We start from the raw sequence: 13,615 nt of genomic DNA on the forward strand, positions 1-13,615 counted from the left end.
AGAGGAAGAAATGGAAAATTTTGATAGGGAGAATATAAATATTACTCTTGATGAGGCTAGAAATCTAGTTAAGGCAAGTGTAATGATGTTGGTCCTAGGTTGGGATATGGAGAAAAAAATTATATTAGACCAAGTCATGAAACAATATGATCATGTCCATGCCAGAGAATTTGGCACATGTAGCACTAGGTTTAACCCTAGCATAAAGACATTAGTATAGTGGGCAAAGGCCCCTAATACAAAGAAGCCAAGATTATTAAATGGGGTGGAAGAAAACGTTAGTGATACAATAGTAAGAACATTGAAAGATAGATCCATAGTGGAAGTTGCAACAATTTCATTGCATGCATCATTCTTTGCCAAGGTTGTTGTACAAGACGAAGAGAAGAAACATGATATACTAAAAAAGCAACATGCAACCCTATTCGCTAGCTTCAATCAATTGTACATAGAAAATGCCAAGTTAAAAAAGGAACTAGCAAAGAGGGATGTGGCTTATGCAGTTATGATAGAGCAACAACCCCAAGGAAAATAGGTACAAGTAGGGATTGGCGAATCAAAGAGTGTTCCTTCTTCTTTGATTTTAGATTTTGAAAGAATGTCATTCAAAAACAACGCGTTGTCCACAATTATTAAAAATAGAGATAAGAAGTTAAGGCAAATCAAAGATGAAAGAGAAGATAAATACCTAGCTATTAGAAAGTGCACAATTTTACATTTGACCAGCAAAATTATGAGTAAATTAGATGAGGTTCGTGCCTCATATTTATATATGTTTTTAGGTCCACAGGTAACTGCAGGACCTTGCCTCATTATTTAAGCCATTGAAGGCCACGTGGCACCCTAGGGCCACCATTTTGAAGGAAATATTTTTGGCATTGAAAAACATGTCCTCTGCTCCCCCGATTGTTAGAGCAACATGGAGAAATTATAATAATATTTAAAGAGGCTTCCCAAATAGAGGGCTGAGAAGCAACCTTGAAGGGAAAAAATGGCTTCTTTTTGGGTTCTTCAAAAGTGGGATATTCCCAAATTTTTCAATAGAGATAAACAAGTAAAATATTTTTAGTTGTAGAAGGATGATTTTGAATAAGCAATAAGGCCAGTCTTGGACCAGTTGGTATGGGTGGACCCCATGCAAAAAGATACATATTATTTGATTGTTGAGGTGATTTTGGAAATTGATTCTTTGTATCAAAAGTTTGTGGCCGAGGTAGTAGGTGTGTTGGACAGAAAAAATAATGGAAGTGATGAATAAATTGCAAGAACCAAGAGCTTTCAACTATCCCACCACCAAGCAAATAGATAGCTAGGATAAAGAGTATTGCATGCTTGAAGAGGAGCAACCAAAAGAAGAGTAGCTCTCAATGCTAGGATTTTGTTTGTCATATTCTTTTTGCAGATTTCTTTTGTAGGTATGCACATTTTGTCTCACATTTATCAAATGCCTCTAGAGGATTGTGCCACCTTTAGCATAAAAGTTTGAATTTTGGACAAAGATAGGAGCCGCAACATGAAGACACATCAGCCCCACTCCACTCAAGCCTATAGCATCAATCCTAAAAATTAGTTATCTTAGTCGCCTTTTTTATCTCTTTCAAAGATAATTTTGCATTGTACTTGTAAAAGATGCCTTTAGGCATATTCCATTGTAAATGAAATTTTGACATGTGTCCAATTGGCCTAAAGCTTGTTTTGCTCCTTTGTGCTATAAAAGGGAAATCAGAGTTGATAGAAGAGGATACTGGAGTTTTTTTAGAAATAGGTTGTATTAGGTGTTAGTCTAAGGTAATAGAGAAAATTACTTTCTGCAAATATATTGTGAACTTCCATTACAATGTATCCAAGCTTTTTTTGAAATTTAATGAATGAAATCAGTTTTAGGTTGTCTCCATTTTTGTGTATGTGTTGTATGAATTTTTATGTTAAAACACATTGATTCATCTTCTCTAATGGAGAATGTGTAGTCTTGATGATGGACCTCTTTTAATGAAAGAGTTGAATTCTATTTCAAGGTTAATGCAACATATATGTATTTGAATGTGATAATAAGAATGATTTGTACTAGTTTCAACTGACATAACATGCAAGGCATGAAATGTTAGGTTAAGGGTTGTTATATGGAGATGCATTATGGTCTTTTATGATTTATCTATAGTTAGACTCTGTTCCTAGTGGGATAAGCACCAATCTTCTTTTCTCAGTTGTTTTAGGATCACTAATAACCTCAATATCATTTCTTTTATGTTTGTAAGAGTAGGTGTAGAGTTAGTCTTTGTTTTCAATAACTTGTAGGGTAAATGGGATTATGCTCTAGATAAGTAAAATACAAAACAACCATTATTATACAACTAAGAGCCATCCACTTTAAATAGGTCTGTTGTTCAATTTTTCATGAGTTTATCATTTCAAGACCTACAATAGGATTACCCTCCTAAATTTTTGTGGAGCTCAAAGAGTAGAAGGCTTGTATAGCCTTGTTCGTTACATTTTCTTGTGTTCAGTCTATTGATAGTGTAGATTACATAATTTAGATTACCAATCCCATAATATAGTATTGTTTTTCTCCTTAGGACTGAAGGTAGCAAGAAAAATCACTAAACAATTAGCATGAACAACATTATTATCGTCATCTAAACTAATCATAATATGATCTTTAACATGAAAAGAAGTTGAACCATCATTTTTCTTGAGAATTTTTTACTTAGATGATTAGATTTTAATGTCATCCCTAGGGTTAGGTGAAGGCTAGACAAATGATACCAAGTTAATATTTGGTGTCTTCAGGGAAGAAAGGGTTTGGGAAGCAAGATTGAGAGCCTTAGCACAACGTCTTCCTTGGTGTTCCACTGCACAATGATTCCTTTTAGTTTTAATTGAGACTTGTGAAGGTTGGGAATCAATAATCATAGACTTCTTTTCTTCTCTTATAGGAGGAGGAATAGAGGAAACCCCAATAGGTTGATAGATACATGATGTCAAGTGTTTTCCTTTATAGGACGCAGGAGGTGAAACTGTGACATATATAGGAAGAATAGAAGGAGTGGGAAGAAGAACAAGTTTGAGATGAGGAAATGGAATATATATGGGTATAGGTTATCTAGGTTTACTCAAGGCTAATATCATCTCATTTTTCTATTTTTGGTAAGATAAGAAAAGGATGTCATTTCGAGGCTTTAAAGGCTTAGGTTATTTAGGCCAAAATTAATCAAGAGTGAAATTTCAATGCTTCATTGTGGGTTGGTAAATGTTATGATTAATCATTATAATTGTGTCATTATGAGGGGATTTCAAACATTCATGAATTGGAGAAGGGATAGCTTTCATGAAAGAGATCCAAGGATGTCCCAACTTCACACAAAATTGATCCGATGTAGGAATAATTGCAAAGGTGACATCAAAGCACTTAGTACCAACCTCAACAAGAAGAGTAATAGAAGCAATAGTAGGGTGAGAAAAACCTTTATACACCTTAACCACAACATCAAATTTATCATATGTTAATGCAATTATTGAGTAAAAATATGTTCTTTAGTAATCACATTCACCATACATACCAGATCAATAAGCACCCCTCATGAGAGTTTACCTTTCATCTTCGTAGTAATATTTAATAGGCCATCAGGTGCAACTATACTCTAACTAGGATCAAAGGTAATGCATAGGTCTTTTGAAGGTTTGTATTTGTCAATTAGGTTAAAACATTATTAGATTTTATACCAACATCATTGGAGAAGAAGGCAAGTGGCTTAGACTCAACAATATTGGTAGAATGAGAAGGCAATAGATTGGTGAAGATTTGGATATTTTGGTTAGAAGGAGCTACAGACTTATTCCCTTTGTCATTCCCACTGGATATGGATATAGTATTGTTATTAATAAAGTCTTGAATATTATGCCTCAACTAGTAACATTTCTCAGTGTCATGACTTGGTTGAAGATGATATTGACAAAAGGATTTAGGATCATGGAAAGTTAGTAATGGTTTAAAATAGTCAATTGGTTTGATGGGAGGAAGTTGAAAAACATTAGCATACATCAACCTCAACATTATTCTATGCAAAGGCTCAAAAAGAGGAGTTAATTCTTTTCTAAAGCATTTGGATAAAGGGGCCACACCTAGTGTTCTAGATACCACTTGAGTGTTAATGGTATGTCATTTATCTTGATGAAACCTTTGTTGTGTTTTAACTTCATAAAATATTATTGAGCACTCTCATTCTTATCAACTAAAGCCATTGAAGAAGATGATTCAAATTGACTCACTTGAAGTTGATAATTATGAAGCACTACACACAATTGTGTGAAGGAAGTAAACTTAGAAAATAGAAGCTTATCTCTAAATATCATTTTGTAAATCAGAAATACAAATTCTTTGAACTGTTGAACATCTAGAATATTGAGAGCAGAGGGTTGAATTAGTATTCCCTTGAATTTATTAAAACTTTTGAACAACCATCCACATAACATAAATAAATTGCATAAATGAAAAGAATAATGAACAAAAAAAGGTACACCACATAACACTAGTAATTATACATGGAAAACCCAATATGGGAAAAACCGCGAAGAGGATTAGCTCTAAATATTAAATGTAACTAGTTACAAAGTACAAAAATGGCTCACTACTGGAGAATGGCTTATAGCCAATATTATAAAAAATGAACTCTTGTAATTGCAGCTGAATATATACTGAATAAGTCTTCATGAATTTTTCTTAGCTAAAGTAAAGGTTATCCCAAAAGTCCTTTACATGCTACTACAAAAACTGATCTTACCATATCAAAGACGTCGCCCAAAACACAATAATTTCTCCATAACTCAAGGAATAGATAGGATCACTAAAGATAATATATTGCCAATGATTTTGAAGGAAGCTAGACCAAAAACTTTAGAATGCACTAAGTCAGAAGATAAGGTACTTCATTACCAAACCCATAACTATGCTGCAACAAAATATCACTGCCTGAAATCTCGGATGTATACGTTAAATAAGATATACATCATGATCCTTAAACCTTACAAGAATATCTAACATAGTGAAACGATGTAGACCCAAAAATAGAATAGGTTAGACCTAAGTAAGTACCAGAGCTTGTAGAACTTGTGCCAAAATATGTTGAACTCATGTTGTTGAATCATGAAAACATCAATGACAATATTATAACAATCTCCCCCTTTGTCATTGATGGAAACATGAAAACTAATATAGCAAAAATAAGTTCTATATATACAAAAATTATCTTTCTATATAAACTATCCAAAGATATACATATTCACTCCCCCTTTGGCATCAATGGAAAAGGATGCGGAAAGAGGATATTGTACACAAAAACCCCCCGAGAGAAGGAACGAGAATCAACTGGAAGATTATTTGATTTTTTGAATATGGGCAAACCAATTGCTTGTGTTGTTGTCCCATTGTTGAATGGTATCTATGAGTAGTGCTGACTGTAACTGGAGGGATACAAGAATATGTTCTACTCCTTCAATGGAGTTGTGCTCAGAGAAAGTGAACTATTGTACCTTAGATAGGGTACAATTCATTAGAGAAATACAATCACTACACATGTCCCTTAACTGACCAAGAGGTAGAATGATGTTATCCCTCTGTTGCTAAAGTTCAAATTATCTTTTGTGTAGTTCTTCGATAGCTAATCTACTAGAGCCTGTGAGATCTTGGGCTAGCTAAAAATAATGAAATACTTGTTGTATTTTTTACTCGATTGAGTCAATCTCCTCACAATTTATTTTATTGGTCTCTAGCCATTGCAAACTATAAAGGTAAACTGCATTTCTAGTAGAGAGACATGTTTGACCATGAGCAATGAGTTGACACAAATTTCCATTATGCAGTTGCACATTGTCCTTTTGGACCCAATAGCAGTGTTTCGTTTTTAGTTTCCTTCTCATGAGCTAATTTCGTTTATAGAGTTGTGGAGTAGTTCTTCAAGAATTTTAGTTGTGTTTTACATTTATCCAAACTAGAGGCTAATTGATCAATAGAGTTGTTCGGGATGGCTATTTGTAGTGCAATTATTGCCTCCTCAATTACCTCATTCTTTTATTTAATTCCTCAAATACATCCATCTCATCTAAAGCTTGAATGGCTTTTCCAATCTAAAATTTCTGGACAGAGTCAATCAGTCAATCTTGCTGAAGTCAATAAATAACCTTGAAGAAGTAAAGGTTTGGAAAGATAATAGTGCAGCAAGTAAGTTCTTTAATGAGTCATCAAATGTGCCTAAGTTGGTATTAGCTTCCACCCTTTTAGTGGTGTTAGCCAATGAGGTACATAACTTAGATGATCTTTTACTTTCTTTTCTTCTATTTTGTCCTCCTTTGAATTGTCTGGGGGGACTGTTGCTGTAAATAAATATTCATCATGGATATTATTACACTTTACTTAAGTTAACTTAGGATAATGCATCTTTTCATAGTTTGGATATGAGACACTTAGGGAAGTGTGCACATAGGGATATAGCTTGTAGGAGAAATTCCATCTTTTGTGGTCTTATCTTGTTGTTACACTCCACATTCGGTGGGTCATCCACCTCTTGTGGAATATTATATTATTTCTCCTACCCACCCTTAGTATTTCTTACCTACACTTGTTTCTCATTGAGCCACATGGCATGATTGCATGCTCGTATATCCATATGGCCTTGCCTATATAAGTAGGCTCATATTCATTAAATTGGTAAATCCAGTTGATCATTTGTATATTGATGAGAATACAGTTTGTTCTTGTCATACTTTTGTCTCTCTTTATGCTTTTCATTGTGCCCTTGATCTTGGAAAAATCTCACATGGTATCAGAGTTGTTGGGGCTTCATTGATTGGTTTTGAGAGACATCTTGGAAGGCTTCTATTTTTGAATCTGAGGTACTGCACATTTTGGAGGCATCTTAGAGTGTTTTCAACCTCACCATTGCATTCAAGAGGTCGTTTCCATAAAAAATCAAGTATAAACTCGACCTATTTTGGTGAAAGTCAAATTTTGGGTGTGGAGAAATTTTTTACCCAATTCAAGCGGTACGGTATGGAATTTTTAGATTTTTTCAAAAAAAAAAATCATTTTTTGGGGGTCCATACCTTTTGCCCAGTCAGTGCCCAGTCAGCCTGGTCCAGGGGTGCGACAGCCATTTTGACGGTCAGACGACCATCAAATTTAGCACAGTACTTTTGCGGACATTAGCATTTTTTGAAAATTTTAGACCCCTCTCCGTTGAGCACTTGGGATTTTTGGGTCAACTTTGGAGGCTCATAACTTCCTCAATTTTGCTCCTTTTTGGGTGCAACTTTTTTTTATTTGGGCTAATTTTTCATGCTCTTTGCAGTGGTGTGGCTATTTTCTAATTTTGGTGTACAGGTCTTTCAAAAATTTTGGATTCTCTCTATTGTACCTGTCTAATCCTCAATTTTGCAACTTCAAAGGCTTCATTTGAGCTCATACAACCTCCTTTTCAGGTACCCTTTTTTTTTTAAGATATTTTGAGTGGATTATTTTCTTTCAGATATTGGTCTTTTTTGGCCTATTTGGTACTTGTAATTTTCTTGGATCTTAGTTTAGATCACTTGCATTATTAGTTTGAGTCTCCTTTGGAATTATTAATATAGTTGTAAAGTTGAAATCAGAAGTCCACTTTGCCATTTTTTGCAAGTGGCCCAATGTACATGCACTAAGTATAAAGTGCCAAATCATCATTTTGGGGGGGGGGGGGTTCTTTGATTGAGTGAATTTGGGGGGGTATCTTGTGTGATTGTGCCTCTCTTTCCTTGTGCTCTTTCATTTTTGTTGCAATGAGTCCTCATAAATTTCCACCTTTAACTCCACATAATTATGCATCATGGAAAATTAAAGTATGGAGAAAATTAATGGAAAAAGGTCTCACACATTACATAGATGGAACAATAGCAGCACCACCTGATCCTAATGCTAATCCTAATGCTCATTTAGAATGACTCACTAAGAATTACATGGCTCTTGGAACTTTGCATAAGTATGTATCAGATGACCTCATTTTTCACATTGAGAAGTGTACTACAATCAAAGAGGCTTGGGATATGTTTCAGAAATTGTATGGTCAAGTTGATGAAATCAGAGGTTACAAGATTGACAATGAGCTCACCAACTTGGATCCCAAGAGTTTTGATACAATCCAAGATTATGTCACCAAAGAAAATGAGCTAAGAGCAAAGCTTAAGGATTATGGAATTGACAAAAAGGATGCTCAGTTGATATTCAACTTGTTGGACAAGCTTGCACCAGAATATGCAGCATTTGTTTCAAGCTTCCAAACTCGTCATTTGATAGTGGGGAGTTCCTACATTATGCCTTCATTTGATGCTTTCACAGAAATGTTGATATTGGAACAATCTAATTTGTTGAACATGGGGCTTCTCAAGTCTTCAAAGTCCAAGGATTTGGTGGCTAATCAAGGGAGTCAAGGGAGTCAAGAAAAAGATTCCAACAAGAAGAAGAAGAAATATAAGTCAAAACCACAACAGGAAAAATGGCAATCATCTTCTCCATCACAAGGCGATTTTTCATCCTCTTCCAAGAAGGGGACTTCACCTAAGAAGGATAAACCAACTTGTGCTTATTGCAAGAAGTATAATCATGAAGAGCATCGATGCCACACCAAGCAAGTTGATGAGTTGAAAAATCTTCTTAAGAAAAACAACATCAACTTGCCATCTGCCTATACAAAGAATGATTCATCTCCTTCCTCTTCCTCACAGTCTAAGATAAAAGGGCAAGCATTTGTGGCTACAACAGGTTCTTCACAACAATGAATACTTGACTCGGGTGCCTCTTATCACATGGGTTCTACAAAGGATTAATTTTCTTCATTGGAGCCATCAAAGGTACCTCACATTTACATAGCTGATGATACACAAGTTGAGGTTGAAGGGAAAGGTTCAGTTGACATGGATGATGGAACATTTGAGAATGTTCTTTATGTTCCTAACTTGTCTACCAACCTTCTCTCTATCTACCAAATCACTCACTATGGGAATGGGAAAAAGGTTGAGTTTACACTTGGTTAAGTTGTGGTAAAGGGACTTGATGATGATGCCTTGGTAGGAGTGGGACAAGTCAATGACAACTCAAGGCTTTATTCATTCTCCCACTTTGTGCCAATTTCTCCTTCTAAGGCCTTGCTTACTCATTCAAATTCAGAAAGTAAGCTATGGCATGGGCAGTTTGGTCACCTCAACTACCGCTATCTTTAGCAGCTTAGCACTAAAGACATGGTCAGAGGTGTACCTTGAATCATTTTTAAGAGGGTGTATGGTCAGGTTGTTCCATGGGCAAGCATCCTGAGGATATGTTTGATAAGGGGAAAGCTTGGAGAGCTTTGGAAGTTATTCAACTTGTTCACAATGATGTAGCAGGTCCATTTCTAGCACCTTCATTTGGTAAGGCCCGCTATGTCCTCACCTTCATTGATGACTACTCTCGCTTCACTTGGGTCTACTTTCTTATTCATCAGAGTGAAGTATTTGATAGATTTCAAGACTTCAAGACTCGTGTGGAGAAGAAATCTGAGAAAGTGGTCAAGATTCTTCACACAGATAATGGAAGGGAATATGTGAACAAAATACTTGAGGATTTTTGTACATTTGAGGGGATTGATCTTCAGCATTCTGTTGCATACACTCCACAACAGAATGGAGTTGCAGAGCGCAAGAATAGAACTCTCAAAGAAATGGCTAGCTATATGAGACATGCATGTTCTCTTGATCCCACCTTTTGGGTAGAGGCTATCAGTTGTGACACACATATCCAGAATCAAGTTCCTCACACAACTTTACAAGGTATTACTCCTTTTGAGGTTTGGGCTTGTAGGAAACCGATTGTGAGACATTTCAGAGTCTTTGGGTGTCTAGCATGGGCTCGCATACCTCCACAAAAATGCAAGGCATTAGAACCTCAGAGTAGGCCTTGGATATTTATTGGATATCCTGAGGGTGCTAAGGCATATAAATTGATGGTTCCTAAGATACATGAGGTGTTTATTGAGAGGAGTGTTCATTTTAAGGAAAGCTCTCCTAGCTTGGCCTCTCTACCTCCTCCACCTTCCTCCTTTATGGATGGTGATGCTAGTGATTCAGATGATGAGACACCTTCAACTCTGACTCACAGGGTTACACCTCCACAGGGTCCACTTGCAGTTGAGGAGCCTCATTCTCCACCTCCACCTATGCCTCGTTGGGCTTGATAGATATTTGAGTTAGCGGGTTCTCTTGTTGGGGATCCTTCAGATACACAGAGAACTCGATCACAACATCAAGATCTTCCACATGCATTCATTGCTACTGCTTCCGATCCACAGACATTTCAGGAAGCATCAGGGGTTCCTGAGTGGGACCAAGCTATGGAGGAAGAGTATAGTTCCCTGATGAGGAACAACACATGGGAGTTAGTCCCTCTCCCTAAGGGGAGAAAGATGGTTCGATGTAAGTGGATCTATCAAACCAAGTTTGCAATAGATGGTAGTGTAGATAAGTATAAGGCTCGGCTTGTTGCGAAAGTTTTCTCTCTGGTTCTAGGTGTTGACTATATTGAGACCTTTGCACCCATAGCCAAGATGAACTCCATTCATTTGAAACTTGATATTGCCGCAACTCATGGTTAGGTTGTACATCATATGGATGTGAAGAATGCTTTTCTTCATGGTGATCTTGATTAGGAGATTTATATGGAACAACCACAGGGTTTCATCCAGGATTCTTCCTTGGTTTGCCGACTAAGGAAATCTCTCTATGGCCTTAAGAAGGCCCCCAGGGTTTGGTACGCCAAGATGGATTCCTTTCTTCTCTCAGCAGGGTTCACCAGGTGTCATTCTGATCTGAATGTCTACATTTTGTGACAAGATGACTCACACTTGATACTTGTGCTCTATGTTGATGATTTGATCATTACATGGAGCACCGCATCCATCATTAGCAGGGTTAGATCTGCTTTGTATGATAGATTTGCTATGACTGACTTGGGTCTTTCTCACTACTTTCTCAGGATAGAGATCTCACAGTCACCTTCCAAGATTACACTATCACAGCCCAAGTATGCTCTTGATCTACTTGCACACTTTCATATGGTTGATTGTAAGCCTGCACCGACTCCCTTTCTTTCAGGAGTCAAGGTTGAGGCTCGGTGCTCTTCTCCACCAATTGATGCCACGTTGTATCGTCAGCTTGTGGGTAGTCTCATTTACTTGACTCACACATGCACTGATATTTTATTTGCAGTTGGTATGGTTTCCTACTTCATGCAAGAACCACGTGAGCTTCATTGGAAAGCTGCCAAACGCATCCTTCATTACATCTAGGGTACACATCACTATGGGATTCACTATGCAGCATGCACAAGACTTCGCTTGGTTGGTTACATAGACTCTGATTGGGCTGGCGATCTTGATGATCATGAGTCTACTTCAGGTTATAGCTTTCACCTTGGTTTGGGCCCCATTTGTTGGTAGAGCAAGAAGTAGCATGCTATTTCTCTCTCTTCGACTGAGGCTGAGTATTGAGGAGTTGTTAATGCAGTGAATGAGACCATTTGGCTTCAACGGGTTCTCATAGAGTTTGGGTTCACCACTCCACGACCGACAATTCTACATTGTGACAATCAGATTGCTATTGCAATCTTGAAGAACCTAGTCCAACACCAGTGGACCAAACACATTGAGATCCATATGCACTGTATTCAAGAGCTAATTCAGGAGCAGGTCATTAATTTGCAGTATTGTCCTACAACAAAGTAGGTTGCAGACATATTTACCAAACATTTCATCGAGAGTAAGTTACAATAGTTGTGAGCTCTCTTGGGGGTGTGGGATGTCTCATTAGGGGGGGTCAGTTGACTTCTCCTTCCTCTCTTATGGTGGGGGGACTTTTTCCTCCTTGAGGTTTTGTCCTTCTTCTTTGAGAGTCTTTTGTACATTCATCTCTCTTTTGGGGGGGAGTTTTTTCCTATTGGGTTTTCTCCCTTTCTCCGTTTGTGAGAGATTGCATTGCATAGTTTTGCTTGCATTTGCATTTTGTACATGGGTACCTATCATGGCCTAGTAGCCGGGACCCATCTTGTATTGTTGACTTAAGTCTTCATTCCCCTAAGTTGCACTTAAGGGGGGGTTTTGGTGTAAATAAATATTCATCATGAATATTATTACACTTTACTTAAGTTAACTTAGGATAATGCATCTTTTCGTAGTTTGGATATGAGACACTTAGGGAAGTGTGCACATAGGGATATAGCTTGTAGGAGAAATTCCACCTTTTGTGGTCTTATCTTGCTGTTACACTCCACATTTGGTGGGTCATCCACCTCTTGTGGAATATTATATTATTTCTCCTACCTACCCCTAGTATTTCTTATCTACCCTCGTTTCTCACTGAGCCACATGTCATGATTGTGTGCTCGTATATCCATATGGCCTTGCCTATATAAGCAGGCTCATATTCATTGTATTGGTAAATCCAATTGATCATTTGTATATTGATAAGAATACAGTTTGTTCTTGTCATACTTTTGTCTCTCTTTATGCTTTTCATTGTGCCCTTGATCTTGGCTAAATCTCATAGGGACATTAGCAACATTAGGCACATTTAGCAAAGGGTTTTCTTTCATTGCAGTAAAATCGGGAACAGAGTTATCAGTGATAGTATTGTCAAAAATAATACTTTTAGAAACAATGTCTTTTAGTGGTAATGTTGTTAGTGACAGTTTCAGTAGACATAATTTATGGAGTTTCTAATCTAGGATTAGGACTTCAGCTAGTAGCATGCCAAGTTTTCTAGCTATTCTTTTGACAAATTCTACAACTTCTACCTTCAATTTTTCTATTGCTTCCAAGTTTTCCATAAAGGTATCTAGCCTATGCTTGGTTCATAGCTCAGTCTTACACACTTATTCAAGAGAGGCTTTATTCTCTTTAGAGAGGGTATTCTCAACAACTTCCAAAGCATACTTTATGATTACACTATTTTTCTTCAATTTTCTTACTCTTAATTTCATTTAGATTTTTCCAAAAGTCTTGTGGAATATCCTTTTTAAAATCTTCTAAGATAACATTTAATATAATGAAATATTGAATGAAATCTTTGATGTTGTTCCCTTACCCTTATCATTATCATTAGTATACATGTCACCTACTTCTTTTGATACTTCTTCAAATGCTATCAAATTATACAAAGATTTTGTGTCCATGTGGTCCATAATTATATGCTTACCTTTGCCTTGCCAGACTTGAATCTGAAATCCTTCTTCTTTAGATTCTTCATCCCCTTAGTTGGTTTCACTTCACTCGAAGATGCTTTTTATTTAACAGGGGTGCTAGAAGAGGCAACAATCCTACAAGATCTCTTATCTTTCTCTACTTCTTCTGTCGTTACACTTTCTTGCTTCAAAGATTCATTAATGGCTTTTTGAACATTTTTCTTTCTCACATTCTTGGTTTGTTCCATGTGGATCTTCATAGATTTTTCTTGACCTATCCCATACCTTTCTTCAGATTCATCAAATGGACTCTCTAAAGAGACTTTTGCAATTCCTTCTAACATCTCCTTAGAGACTTCCTAACCCAATACCAGAATCCACTTGGTT

The sequence above is a fragment of the Cryptomeria japonica genome, chromosome 8, assembly GCF_030272615.1.
Source record: "Cryptomeria japonica chromosome 8, Sugi_1.0, whole genome shotgun sequence".
NCBI lineage: Eukaryota > Viridiplantae > Streptophyta > Pinopsida > Cupressales > Cupressaceae > Cryptomeria > Cryptomeria japonica.